The 13,286-nt window shown below is 46.6% G+C and overlaps 1 long non-coding RNA gene across 1 annotated transcript; it reads left to right on the top strand.

Moving 5' to 3' along the window:
* The first annotated feature begins 341 nt into the window (after positions 1 to 341).
* Positions 342 to 1,921, top strand: LOC125619338. The gene is made up of 2 exons (XR_007350830.1): positions 342 to 1,663; positions 1,763 to 1,921. It is a non-coding gene; the product is annotated as an uncharacterized LOC125619338 (long non-coding RNA).
* The last annotated feature ends 11,365 nt before the right edge of the window (positions 1,922 to 13,286 follow it).

The following is a 13,286-nucleotide window of genomic DNA, read 5'->3' as shown; positions in this document are numbered from 1 at the left end:
TGAAGAGCCCAACGGAAAGTCAGGCTCAGAGACGCCAAGGGAACTTCTGTCTGCCTCCTGGACCGTGGACCGAGGCAACACCCTTTCGTGTTTCCAGGGTCCTCTGTCTGTCCACTCTGTCTGGCGTTGGCCTTTGGGACCCTTTTTTGTAGATTAAGTTTGACGTCCACATCCACCTTTCAGATTCCACCGGGCACCAAAAGGCTTTGGTCCGTCCAGTGTTCATGAGCCTGGAGGAGGCCGGTGCTTCCAGAGAAAAGAAAGTCAAATTGGGAAAACGCGACCTTACTCCGCCCCCTCCACCGCCAACAAATAAAAGTAAAAGTAAAACCGCAGCAGCCCGCGCGTCCCGGTGGCAGCAGGTGGGTGGGTCTTGATACAGCGGAGACGGTTTCGAGAACACGTGTCCCCCAGACGAGTCCCCGGGGTGCGCCCCGCGGTCGGACAGCCAGGAGAGGGGGGTGACTCCCGGGCCACCTCGCCGGAGCCCTCGCCGGCTTGGCCAGGTGGCCACGCTCTCCTGGAGGGCAGTCGTTGCCGACCAGAGGGGACAGCGCACTAGAGGGAGAGAGTGCAGTTTGCGCAGTGAACGTGAACGGAGCTGAGCTCCCGGCCCGGGCACCTGTGGAGGTGGGAAGACGCTGGGGACAACCCCAAGCCCGAGCCCGGGGAGCGCCCAGCGGGGGAGGCCGCCCGGCCCGGGGCCGGGGCGTGCATCTGGAGCATCTGCAGCCGGCTCTTGAGCAATCGAGCGCTTAGATTTCTCACGGAGATGTGCCCGAGCTGGCAGCCACACCAGGTGTAGAGTCACCTTCCTGCGCCTGGAGCGGTGGCCCTGGATCTGGTTTTGTTTTGACTTGATTTTTTTTTTTTTTTTCCTGTTCCGACTTATCCTTAGCAGGAGCCAAGAACACAAAGGATTCTCTTAACCCTACCGTTGTGTTTCTCGGGGGAATACCCTCCAGGACCGGGGACTGGCAAGGCGGTGAGCCCCAAGTCCCTACGGGTGGATGTATTCCACGCCCCACAGCGGAAGGTGCTGTACAGACGACGTGCCGGTTCCTCGTGGGTCTAACCCATTCAGGTCCTTCCCACAGGGAGGCCCTTATCTGAAGGGCTGGACCGCCTAAGTGCGGCCCGCAGGGTGAAGCCTGGCAGAGGTGGCACCTGAATCAGGAGAGGACACTCCTGTGTGCCCTTGTCTCCGGATGAAGGCTGCAGTTTGTTGGAGTGAGCTTCTTTCACAGCTGGAGGCTTTGGACTTACAACATGCCCTAGAGCAGATCTTCGTCCCCAGCTATTCCCAGCCAGGAAGTCAGATTCACACCTTGGGACGAGACTCCCAGGAAGATGGGGCAGGCCAAGGATCCGCTGCGTCCTACTCAGGTGACCCTCACAGACACAGGGGGTTTTCGAGTTGCTGAAGTAGAGAGCAGCACAGAGGTCATTCTTTCTTTTTCTTTTTCTTTTTTTTTTTGTACCAGTTATTAAACCCAGGGTTATAAAACCCTAGTGCTTAACCACTGAACCACATCCCCAGACCTTTTCATTTCTTATTTTGAGACAAAAGTTGCTTAGGTTCTTAGGACTTCAATAAATTGCTGAGGCTGGCCTCAAACTTGCAATCCTCCTGCCTCAGCCTCCCCAGTCACTGTGATTGCAGGTGAGATTATTCTTTAGAAACAGAGTTAAAGCTAGTGTAAGTTCCGGTCTTGATGTCTCAGTAACTTGAGACTTCCCGTCCCCTTCTGCTGCTTTTCAGGTGATGGCACCTCAAGGGCACTGGGACTTTCTGCCAAGTCCTGACCATGTTTGAGCCTGTGGTGTTCCTGCTGATCTGCCCACTCCCCTGTGGGTAGAGGATGCCAGATATCCTCATTTCTTCAAATAAAAGATGAAATAAAACAAAAGTTTTTGAGAACTATTTCACAAATTCTTCTTTATTCTGATATTGAACCTTATTAACCCCGATTTCTTAAAAATTAATTTCTTCTGTCTTTTGTTAGGAAATTCAATGAATTTTCTAAGTCTAGTAAAATATTTGCTTTTAGGCTAAGAACTTGAATAGACACTTCTCCAAAGATTATATACAAATGGCCAGCAAGTGTATGGAAAGGTGGTCAGCATGTGAGTTATTAAGGAAATGCAAGTCAAAACTGTAACAAGGCATGGCCTCACACCCACTTGGATGTCTACTGTCAATCAGAAAACAAGGAACACTGACCGGAGTGGAGAAACTGGCACACTGTGCTGTTGGTGGGAACGTGAAATGGCGTAGCTGCTCTGGAAAACAGCGTGGTGATTGCTCAGAAAATTACAAATTGAATTGCCATATGATCCCGCAAGTCCACGTCTGAATATATCCAGGAGACAAGAAAGCAGGCTCTCAAAGAAATATCTGCAGAGTCAAGTTCACATTAGCACTATTTACAGTGGCTGAGTAGGTGCATCCAGGTGTTCATTGGTGGGTAATGGATAAACAAAACTTGGTGTGCACGTACAATAGAATACTACTCAGCCCTTAAGAAGGAAGGAAACTCTGATAATGGTACAACCTTGAGGACATTATGCTAAGTGACATAAGCCAATCACAAACAGACAGATACTTTGTATAGGTTTCTAAGCAGACAAATTCACAGAAAAGGAAAGTAGAACAATGGTTGCCTTGCTGGGAGGAAAGGAGGATGGGGAGTTTTGTCTACTGGGTATAGATTTTAGGTTTTATGAGATGAAAAATTCCAGAGATTAACTGTACAACAACGTGAGTAAACTTGACACTACTAAACTGTACACTTAGAAACTGAGATGGTGAATTTTATATTATATGCTTTTTATCTATATAAAAATAATTTTCCAGAAATCTTCAAAGGGTTGATGTGTAGTTTTTCATATTCCTTACACTATAAATTATGATGAGAATTTTTTGGCTTTAAAATATTTTGATTATTTGTCCAAGTAGAAATGTTTTTATTACAAGCTGATTTGAGATAAACAGACTTTTATTTCTTATAATTTATACTGCTTTATGCTGCATCTTTAAAATTACATTTAGGCAATTGAAGCTAACTTTATAATTACTATATTAACTTTAAAAAATTACAATAAGATGTTTATAAGCACTGCTGATTTCAAAGCTGATATTTTTTGTCTGTGCAATCAGCTTTTACAAAATGCATTTAAACAGTGTTTAAATAAATAATAATTAATTATGTTTCTAGATGCTTCAAATAAGCTGGGCCTTCCAATTAGAGGGCTAATTATATTGAAAATGCAATTTCACTGCCCCGCCCCCCAGGCTTGTTCAGTTATCCCTGTGCAAGAGTTTCTCCACCACAAGGCAACACCTGACGAAAATGTGTAAGTACATGCAAGGACACTTAGGTACCTATAAGACGTGCACCAGGAGTTTTATGTGGGAAAGTTGATTATCTGCTGGAAATGTGGGGCATTTTCTTTGATTTTTATGTGTTTCTATTACAACCCAGAAAGCGCAGCTATGACCACAAATACAGCTGCCAAACACACTGGGGTTGGCCAAATCGAGGCCATGGGGACATTTTGACATGCCACCTCTCACCAAGGCCCTGGGGCACACACAGACAGTGTGTAATGTAGAGTGGTGACTTAAGATGTTCACTCAGGATACCCAGCACAAGGCGACCTCAGCCTGTATGTTAGGACATGGTCAATGGCTAATTCTCACAGAGAGGGGAGGTGGACTCTGGTTGGGGTGGGGAACAAGCAGCCTGTCCCAGGCTGGCTTCCTGTCTCAATGGCTATTCTGTGACAACAGAACAGAGAAGTCATTTAACTTATTTGCATTCCAGTTCCTTCAAGAACTAACCACGGCTAACACCTTCTCTTTATGCTCTTCTTAGGGCATTAAACAAACAAAATAACAACATCCTTCCGTGTCTCCAGTGGGATTCTTGTCTGAGCTCCAGGGTGCAGGCCTGTAACCCAGCAGCCTGGGAGGCTGAGGAGGGAGGATCGTGAGTTCAAAGCCAGTCTCAGCAAAAATGAGGTGCTAAACAACTCAGTGAGACCCTGGTGTTGAATAAAATACAAAATATGGCTGGGAGGTGGCTCAGTGGTTAAGTGCCCCTGACTTCAATCCCGTGTAACAAAAAAAAAAAAAAAAAAAGATGGGATTCTTTTTGAAACCCATTTAAGGTTCCTCTGAGCCAGAAACCTGAGGCAGTGAGGAAGAGCAGCACTTCCAGCCCAGGAGGAGGAACCGTGTCTGTGGCACTGTCCGCGGAGCCAGGCTGTGAACAGGACTATAGACAGGAGGAAGGGTCTCCGCAACCCACACACGCTGAACTTCAGACACCAGCCTCTGCAAATTAGGCTCCTCAAAATTGTGTTCAAACACCCGGACTACATGTGTTCTTAGACCTGGTAAAGCCATATCAGGAAATGGGATCAATAAAAACACAAAGTGTGTGTGTGTGTGTGTGTGTGTGTGTGTGTGTTTGTACATGTATATATGTATATGAGATTAGCCATTGAGATCCAAGTCAGCAAATTCTTTTCTTTAGACATGGAACTGTAGATTAACTAACTGCATTTCTCAGACAGACGTTCCTTGTACAGAAGCATTGTTATACCTTCAATTTTCCCCTAGCAGATTCTCTATGGAATTATTTATTCCAAACCAGCTGATAATTTTGAATGCCATGTTTTAGAAAAATGGAAATATTAAGTCAATAAAATAGCCAGTAAGTGTTCTATTTCCTTTGCAATTACAATTAATTGAATTGAAATATCTGGATATTGAAAAATACATCAGTCTATTAGATTACAAAAGCCAGCGTAACTACTCATGGTTCAGGCCTGTAATAAAGTGAAGAGCCTTATTGACAATTTCCTTCACCCGTTCACCGTCCTGTTGTCATCTCTGCTCTGTCAACACTGGGAGGCTAGGAATTATGGAGCCTTGACCTACTTGGCAAGACTCGTCTTCTCCAGTTGAGTAGGTGCTGTTATCAGAAGTGACCTCCCCAACTCTCTGATCAACCTCCATGTCTCTGCCCGGGCACCTTCTCCTGGGGGAATGCCACCCTGCCTGCCCTTGCGTTCCCTGACGAGTTCCTGTCGTGATGACACCATCTCTGCTTCATTCTTTACCACTGTGTCACAAGCCACCTGTCCCTAGGCGTCTGAAAGGAGAAACAGCCAAGCTCCTCCCTGTCACCATGAGTTCATTTTGGGCTGAAGTTCCCATCAGTGACAGCTGGGGCAGAAACAGCAGGACACAGGCCAGGGCGTGGGCCGAGGCCTGGGCAGACACCCCACAGATGAACAGGAGCCTTTCCTCTTCCCTCTGAGCCAGGCTAACTCTAGGCTGGCCCCATCCCTGGTTTTGCAGGATCCCCCTGCCTCAGCCTCCAGAGCTTCAGGAAGCGCAGGTGCAGCCGGGCGGCACACAACGGCTTCTGTGTTCCTCATTTTACCTCCTGCTCATGGCTTATGGCTGCCAAGGCTGCGCTCTCCATCCTGCACAGTGACTGCTCAGAGCCCAGGCAGAGCGGACGCCCCTATGTCCCATCAACGAAACCTCATCTTAAATTCATATCAAAGCAGGCACCTGCCCAGCTCAAGTCTGCTCACAGATTCCCAGGAGTTGCAGAGCCTGGCAGAAGAGTGAATTTGCCGCATGTTACGGAAGCAGCCACCTGAAGATCTAGGTCAGTTCTGTGGAGTGTCCCGCTGGCTACGAACACAGTAGAGGGGCCACCCAGAGGGGGCGCGTTGAGTGGTTGTCCTTTTAGAGTGAAGAGGCTCAGCCTTGGACAAGTGGTATCTTCGTGCTTAGAAAACATCTCACGCGATGGGCGTCTGTAAAATCTATTCTGTCTACTCGCCTGGCACATTTGTTGAGCCTCTAACACAGTGTCAGATGCACCACTGGGTAAGTAAGAAGATGTGGGTTTGGGCGTGTGATTCGGTGTGAGGTAAACACTACCCTGGGATGAAGGAAAGCTCATGGCTTCAGAGCCACCACACACGGAGTCTCCCAAAAAGGCTGCCATCACCTTGTAAACGAGTGGGAGGGGGGGCCCCTGAGGGACAGGGGGGAGCGTGGTGGCCTGAGCGGCTTCTTCCTCCCGTGCCTCCAAGGACTGCTCACTTTCCACCTCTGCTCTGTTCTCTTCCTGGGGGAATGCCTGCCCTGCCCTGTGCTCTGTGACGCATCACTATGGCAACATGATCGCTCTCTTTCCACTTTGGTTATTTATTACTGCACAACAAGCCACTGTCTTAGTCCACGTGTGCTGCTATAACAAAATACCTGAGACGAGGAAACTTATAAAAAACAGAACTTCATTTCTCACAGTTCTCTGGAGGCCAGAAATCCTAGATCAAGATGCTGACATGTTCAGTGCCAGATGGCAGCAAGGACTGGCTCCATGGATGGCATCTTGTGGTGGCAGCCTCATATGGCAGAAGGCTGGCGGCATCATAGGGCCTACCAAGTTCTCTGCAGGCTGCTGTATCTTAGTGTCATGTGATGAGAGATGGTTACACTCATGGAGAGGGGAGAACTCTTCTTCCTTAGTAAAGCATATTTTATACCAAATAAATACACAACAGGATCAAGTAAAGAGAAACACAGGATGTAACCACTGCTTGTTTAAATAAATAGTGTGCTAAAGGCACTATTTTTTAGGAAAAAGAGGCAAATTTCAAAAATTGGAAATGTAAGTTGTATTTATGTAAAATAATTCTAGGATTGAAATTCTAGTCCCTAAAGCTAAAATTGTTTATAGGGCACAAAATGAGAGATATGACCATTTTCAAAAGCATTTGAGTTCACATGAGATGTCACGGGATCATAGGACTCCTGAAATCAACATGCTGACCCAACTTTTCATATTCGAATTTTAAAAGTAGAGAAAATAAATAGTTGGAAATTACATACACTCAATTAGTAACTGCAAGTTAGAGGTGGGGGAATACTGACTTGAGTCTAGCTACGGGCAGCAGGGAAAGCAGCACATTCCCTGGAACAGCACCCAAGGTGCCGCGTGAGCCAGGAGCACAGCAGCCGGCAACAGACTGTGGGAACTGGCGCTCATGATTAAAATAATTCTGGCAGAAGAAAGCTGTAATCTTTTTCAAGGACTGGTCATTTAATCACTGACTTTAATGTAATACACGACCTCAAAAGGTGCCCAAGTCTGTTGCCATTTTTAGAATTTGAGCTCCAGTACCCTGAGTCCTGATTAAGCTTAACCCATATAACTGAAACCCTTCATTAACTATTTTTTCCTTCAAAATGATGAAAATACGAAGCACACAAAAGTAAGGTCATACCGAAGTTTTACTTTACAAAATTCCACCAAAATCTTCCAGAGTGTACTTTGGTGTCAGTACCTATGTCTAAGAAAAAATAAAAATATGACAAAAAAAGTTTGTACTCCACTGTTCTCTTTATAGTGATTATATATGCCCTAAATATTGATCCTCATTAAAATAGGGTTTAATCCTCATTAAAATAGCTGTCATATTCAATATATTCTGCTTCCCGAGGCCATGAAGTAGACCAATGTATTTTTCATTTAAAAACAAAACAGAATTTCAAGAATTGTGTGATTTGCTGTTAATCAGAACATGTAATAATGGCAACAACCCAGTTATTGGGCCTTTGAATTTTTAAGTTTGCACTGTCACCGCCGAGACCACTTACAGATAATGCACAGGCTGTCGGGTAGACCCCACGGTGCAGGCCGTGGAAGCGGGTGTCCTTCTAGGAGGGGAGATCCAGTCACAGTAGGCCTGGGGACGGTGCACGGGGAGGGTCCAGGGCACACTGCCTGTGGCTGGGGCACAGCTGAGCGGGGTGAGGGAGGCAGCAGGATTGGGGTTTGACCCGCAGACCAGGAGGAAATTCCCAGGGATGCTCACGGTGGGCAGGGGGCCCAGTGGGGACCTGGGAGCAAGGGACCTGGAGGCGCTGGCGAGATTGAAGTGGGGCAGTCTGCACACTGGGACTTGGGCGGTGTCTGAGGGACAACTCCCCGATCTTAGCTTTGCCGTAATGTGGGAGCAGTTAGTGGAGATGCTAAGATGCTTGAGAGAACCCCCAAGTCATCTGAGAGCAGGGCCAAGGGGAGTCACCTGCTTACACCGGCCACCGCACGGATGTCCTGCCGCCCATTAACACGCCGGGTCCACCTCCTTTCCACTGAGGATCTAGCTCCACCTGAAGAGCCCCTCACCCTACCATTCCTAAGGTGAAAAGATTTCTGGCTAGTTCCATTTTCTATCAAATAAAACATTGGTGATACAGAGAATCCCACAAGAATCAGGCATGAAAAGAAAGCTTTAAAAACTTGGGATTATATTGATTTTTTTCACTATTATAAGTAGATCATGAAATAACTTTTTTTGATGGAAAGGTGTTTTAGCTAACCAGCCCCGTGATCAATTTACTCTGAAGATGGATATTTCCCCTTTAATCACCTGATTTAATACAAATTACATCATTGTAATTAAAGAAAATAAAGCTGGATCACGCCTAGGCCAAGAGACCCAGAGGGAGGACCTGGTGCCAGTCTGTTCTCATCTGTAACAAGGGTGCGGTGCGCTAGGATGAGCTTCGCTCTGCAGGGAAGGCAGAAGGACAGTCACAGCCCAGAGGTGACTGAGGGACAACCTGGCAGCTCCCAGGCTGCACTCGGTGAAGCCTGCTGGTGGTGCTGGAGGGGTGGAGGGGTAAGAGGTGGTGTAAGGGTGTTCAGGACGTCCCGTTTACCAGAGCTCTTCACAGGACAGTAACAGTGGGGCCACCCTGCGCCCCACTCCCCACGGGCTGTGCGCTGGCATTGAGAGTCGGCAAGGCACTTCCAAAGGGAGGTGGATCCCTGGAACTCATCTCATTTTACTGAATGGGCATCCAAATTTGGAGCCCATATTTCTTGGGAAGAGAAAAGAAAGAATGATTATTCTCTATGTCTTTAAAATTATTAGTTTGAAAAGTCTCCAAATAATGCCTGACCTGTTGCCTCCAAATATGCACCTCACTCCAGCCATGCTCCTGGGTTCAGCCCCTCTCTCACTCCCAGGGAAGACCAGGAAGACACCAGACTGCAGGCTCTGGAGGGAGAACCGTGAGCCCCGTGGGGCTGCTCCCGGCCAGCTCTTCCTGGAGACCAAGAATACAGAAGCACCATGCGGGGCTCAGCAAGACCAAGGCTCTGACTGCGCGGCTGGCCGGGCTGATAAAGCCCACCTGGGCGTCTGGCAGCCGTGGGTGGACTGCGGTAGGAAAGGGGCATCTTTGCTTTTAATTTCCTCTTCCTTGTTCTTGGCTGGAGAACCAGAGGGCATCGGCTTGTAAATTGATGGAAAGCACCATTTTCTTTTCCAAGTTCGGGTCTTTCTTCTCCTCTTGTTGCCTTTTCTGTGTTTGGCTTCCTTTACTGTTGCGACCCCTCGCCGGCAAGGGAAACACGACACAGGATTCTTCTTTCAGCAGTTTATTCAGGCCTTGAGTCATGTATCATCTTCTAGCACCCGCCGCCCGAACACACCCAAGCACAGCTTAATAAAGCCCCCCGCGTCCCAATCCCCAGCCGCCACGTGGATCTCTCTCATAGGGTGGTAAGGGATTGCGCGCCAACTCTCCATAAAAGGAGTTGTTTATCACAGGCCACAGTGGAAGCCGGCGCCATCTTCTAATGGCGGCCACGGTCTATAAGAATGGCTTACCACACTTTACCTTCAGGGCTACTCTTTCCAGTGATTGCTAGGCGCGTGCCTGGCTAGTCTTATATGCAAGTATCCAGTTTGCTAAGCAATAGCCCTTATTTTTCTAGTATAAAAGTTTCCTTTTTTTCTGAAGAGCAATGTCATCAGACTTCCTTCCTATGTCCTCTGGCCATTCAGTGTGTTTTGAGATAAGAGACCAAGTTTAAGAAAATGACGGAGATAGCAAGAGCCATCCTTCTTGGAAGAAAGAGGTGAAGATGCAGAGAGCAGCTGGCGAGGATTGGTGAGGTGGGCGGAGGAGACTGGGAGCTAGAGAGGAGGTCCCATGGCAGCCCAGGGCCTTGTCACTGGGCTCTTGTCACATTGTGGGTCAGCCCCATGTAATCAGGCTCCTTTGTATACAATATCAAAACATCACATGGCACCCCACAAGTGTATACAACTGTGATTTGTCTGTTAAAATAATATGGTTTCTAAAAATAAAAGTGGGAGCCAGGAGCTCCCACTAAGCCCAGCCTGAGAACCTGGGATCACCTGGCCTCCAGCTCAGGGCAACCCGCCAGCCGGCTGCCCCAGGTTGTCCACGTGTGTGTGTCGGACCACACACGGCAGCAGCGATAGTCTTACTATTTCCAAAACTCAGGAACAGAAGGAATCCAGGAAGCTTTGAATCCTGTAATCTAATGAAGTTCCAGAAATGTACTTAAAGAAAAATGTAAAACTTGTATCTTTAGCTATCTCTTATACATACAGAATATTTTTTCTTTGACAATTAAGTTTTCTATCAGAAAATCAAGTCTATAACCAGATGTCATGGAAAGATTTGGGATACTGTATATCGATACTTATACGATGTTCCCTTCCCTCAGCGCCTCTGCCTTTGCCCGTTTCCCTGCATGCAAAATGTACCCTCTGGCAGACACACTTTCCACTGCCAGAGCTGCTCTCTTTGCCAAGCAAGCTGCCAAACTCACTACCTTATTACCATGTTGCTGGAGCGTTTGTTAATTCCCTTGGTGACCTACTCTACTGTTCAGCCTAGCTCCACTTCTTTTTCTTCCCCTCCTCTCCAAACCCCTTCTTCCCATGTTCCCCTCCCCTTCCTCCCTTCCCCCATCCCTTCCCTCCTTCTCCCCCTCCCTTTATATTTTGCACCTCCCCAGTCCTGTAATCCTGCACACCTTCTGCTGCAGGTGTGGCTCTGCTGGGGAGCAGCTGAGGCTGCCTCTGGGGGGAAAAGCTCTATCCTCTTAGGTAAAACCTTTCTTGATATGCTCTTTAATCTGTGATTCCTGCTCTACCAGACACCCTCCTAGATCTGGACCAGTCCCACTGCGTCCAATGTCCTGCCCTGGACCCAGAAATTCCAACTTAACCACTTGCCTGGCTGCAGAATTGAATGGACACTGAGATGCCCGAGCCACGCACAACTCCACAGAGCAGTCACTTCCTAAATCACTTTCTGTGTCTTGAATATCGAGGACCCCTAAAGATTTTCTAATTTCAAGTAACCAGGTTACATTAAATTTCTGATTAAGTAAATATACAGATTTCTTTTACCAATGTAAGTCACCTCACCACAGACTGCATGTAACTTTTTAAAAATCATAATTCTTAGAGAAGTGTTGAGTCAGGAAATATTATAGAGCGTCTAACTGAAATTATTGAATGTTATCAACTCATTTTGTTAGAACTAGAAACCTGAGTGACCTGGTACCACACTTTGGTTGTTGGTAGAGCCAGGGCTGAACTCAGGGCCACTCACAGGCTGTGGAGACTTCTCTCCAGCTGCTGCCTCAGGGGGGCTCTGGCCTTGAGAAGATGCACCTGAGGAGAGGGTAAAACCTGCTCTTGGAGTTCTAACCAACCCGGGTTCCACCTCAGCCTCGCTGCTTGCTGGCTGTGATGGTGGGGAACCGTGAATCTCACCGAACTTCACTTTTTCTTGCATTTAATATAGAATGATAAGATTTCTCTTAGAGGAAGTTCATGGGGACCAACTGAAATAAAGCCCAGTGCCCAGCACATAGGCAATAATGAAAATACCAGCAGCTCTTATTGACCTTTGTACATTCAGTGAAAATTTCAACTGCAAGCTCGTCTGAATTCTGGAGATGAAGATACCTCCGGAGGTCTATCCATATATTATAGCAGAAAACTCTTCCTTGTTTCACAGAAGCATTGGTCCATACTTTTGGGATGCAGCTGTTCCATGTGACTGTATCCTGCTATCAACCCACATGAGCTTGTTTGCATAGTGATACCATTAGCTATTTTATCAGCTACATTTTAGGTTATTTTTATGTTTCCCAGTTTAGTATAAAAGATGTCACAAAAGATGAAGACGTGCACAGGGTGAGGGGGCATCCTGCTCCCAGGGTACCATCTGCTGGACCCCCACACCACGTCCTCAGCCCTCTGAGCTCTGCTTTTGAAGCTGTCCTCTTGTTTTAGCTTTATTTTTTTAAATTTTTTTTAGAGAGAGAGAAAAAGAGAGAGAGAGAGAGAGAGAGAGAGAATTTTAATATTTTTTTTTTTAGTTTTTGGCAGTCACAACATCTTTGTTTGTATGTGGTGCTGAGGATCGAACCTGGCGCCCTACCCCTTGAGCCACATCTCCAGCCCTTAGCTTTATTTATTTTTTTCGATGACACATAATAGTTGGCACTATGACATAATTATCTGAACCTAGCACTATGCATTTGGAATAACAACCAACATATAGAATTCATTACCATTTTTAAAAAAGCTAAAATTACAGTCCAAAGCATAAATTAAAGAAACAAGGTCCAGAAAGCGGTTTCATTATTTCACTTTTATTTTAAATTTAATACAAATATTTAAAGATTTTTTTTACCCATATTTTTGTATGTAAGTGGAACACACAATCCTCACCATTACAGGTCCCCAGTAGAAATGTGACCTAGATGTGTTCTTTGTCTGCAATCCCATATGCAGGAAGTCCTTAGCTCACAGCAACTCTGCTCAAGAAGGTAATTGCAAGTCAAATAATCAGAGAGAGTGATTTCTCTGGCTGTTCGCACCTATGTTTTTTGGTAATAATGTCCTCTTCACACGCATGAATCACAGACACTGTGAAGACAGAGAAGCTCATTCCCTGCCGCACCCATCCTGAAAAAGGAACAAATTGTATTTCAAAAATTAAACTTGTTTAGCCTTGTATGTCGCTTACAGAGTGAAAATAAGAAGGTTTCTAAGTAAAAGCTTAAAAGCCAGACAGCCCAGAGCTGAGGCTTGGGGCGCAGAGGGGAAATGCAGAGGAGCCACTGGGGAGGAGGAGCGGTCCCTCTCCTGGGCCTCTGATGAGCCCCTCCAGGGTGCTCCTGAGTCTCACTTGTCTGTTAAAGCTCAGAGCTAATGTCCCTAGTACAAAGGGTGGAGAAAACCTGGGCTGTTTTATTTCTGTTCAAAAGAAGATGTGACAGGTAAGACGAGTGCGTCCATTCAGGGACTTGGAAGGCACTCTGGGGTGCATGTGAGTTCTTCTCATTCATTGTGATTTTCTAAGCTCCAGCGCTTGACAGGCACTGTTTCAGATACTGTGAGAC

The sequence above is a fragment of the Marmota marmota genome, unplaced genomic scaffold (assembly GCF_001458135.2).
Source record: "Marmota marmota marmota unplaced genomic scaffold, marMar, whole genome shotgun sequence".
Lineage (NCBI taxonomy): Eukaryota > Metazoa > Chordata > Mammalia > Rodentia > Sciuridae > Marmota > Marmota marmota.
The sequence above is the reverse complement of the archived record's forward strand: the minus strand, read 5'-3'. Positions and strand labels throughout refer to the sequence as shown.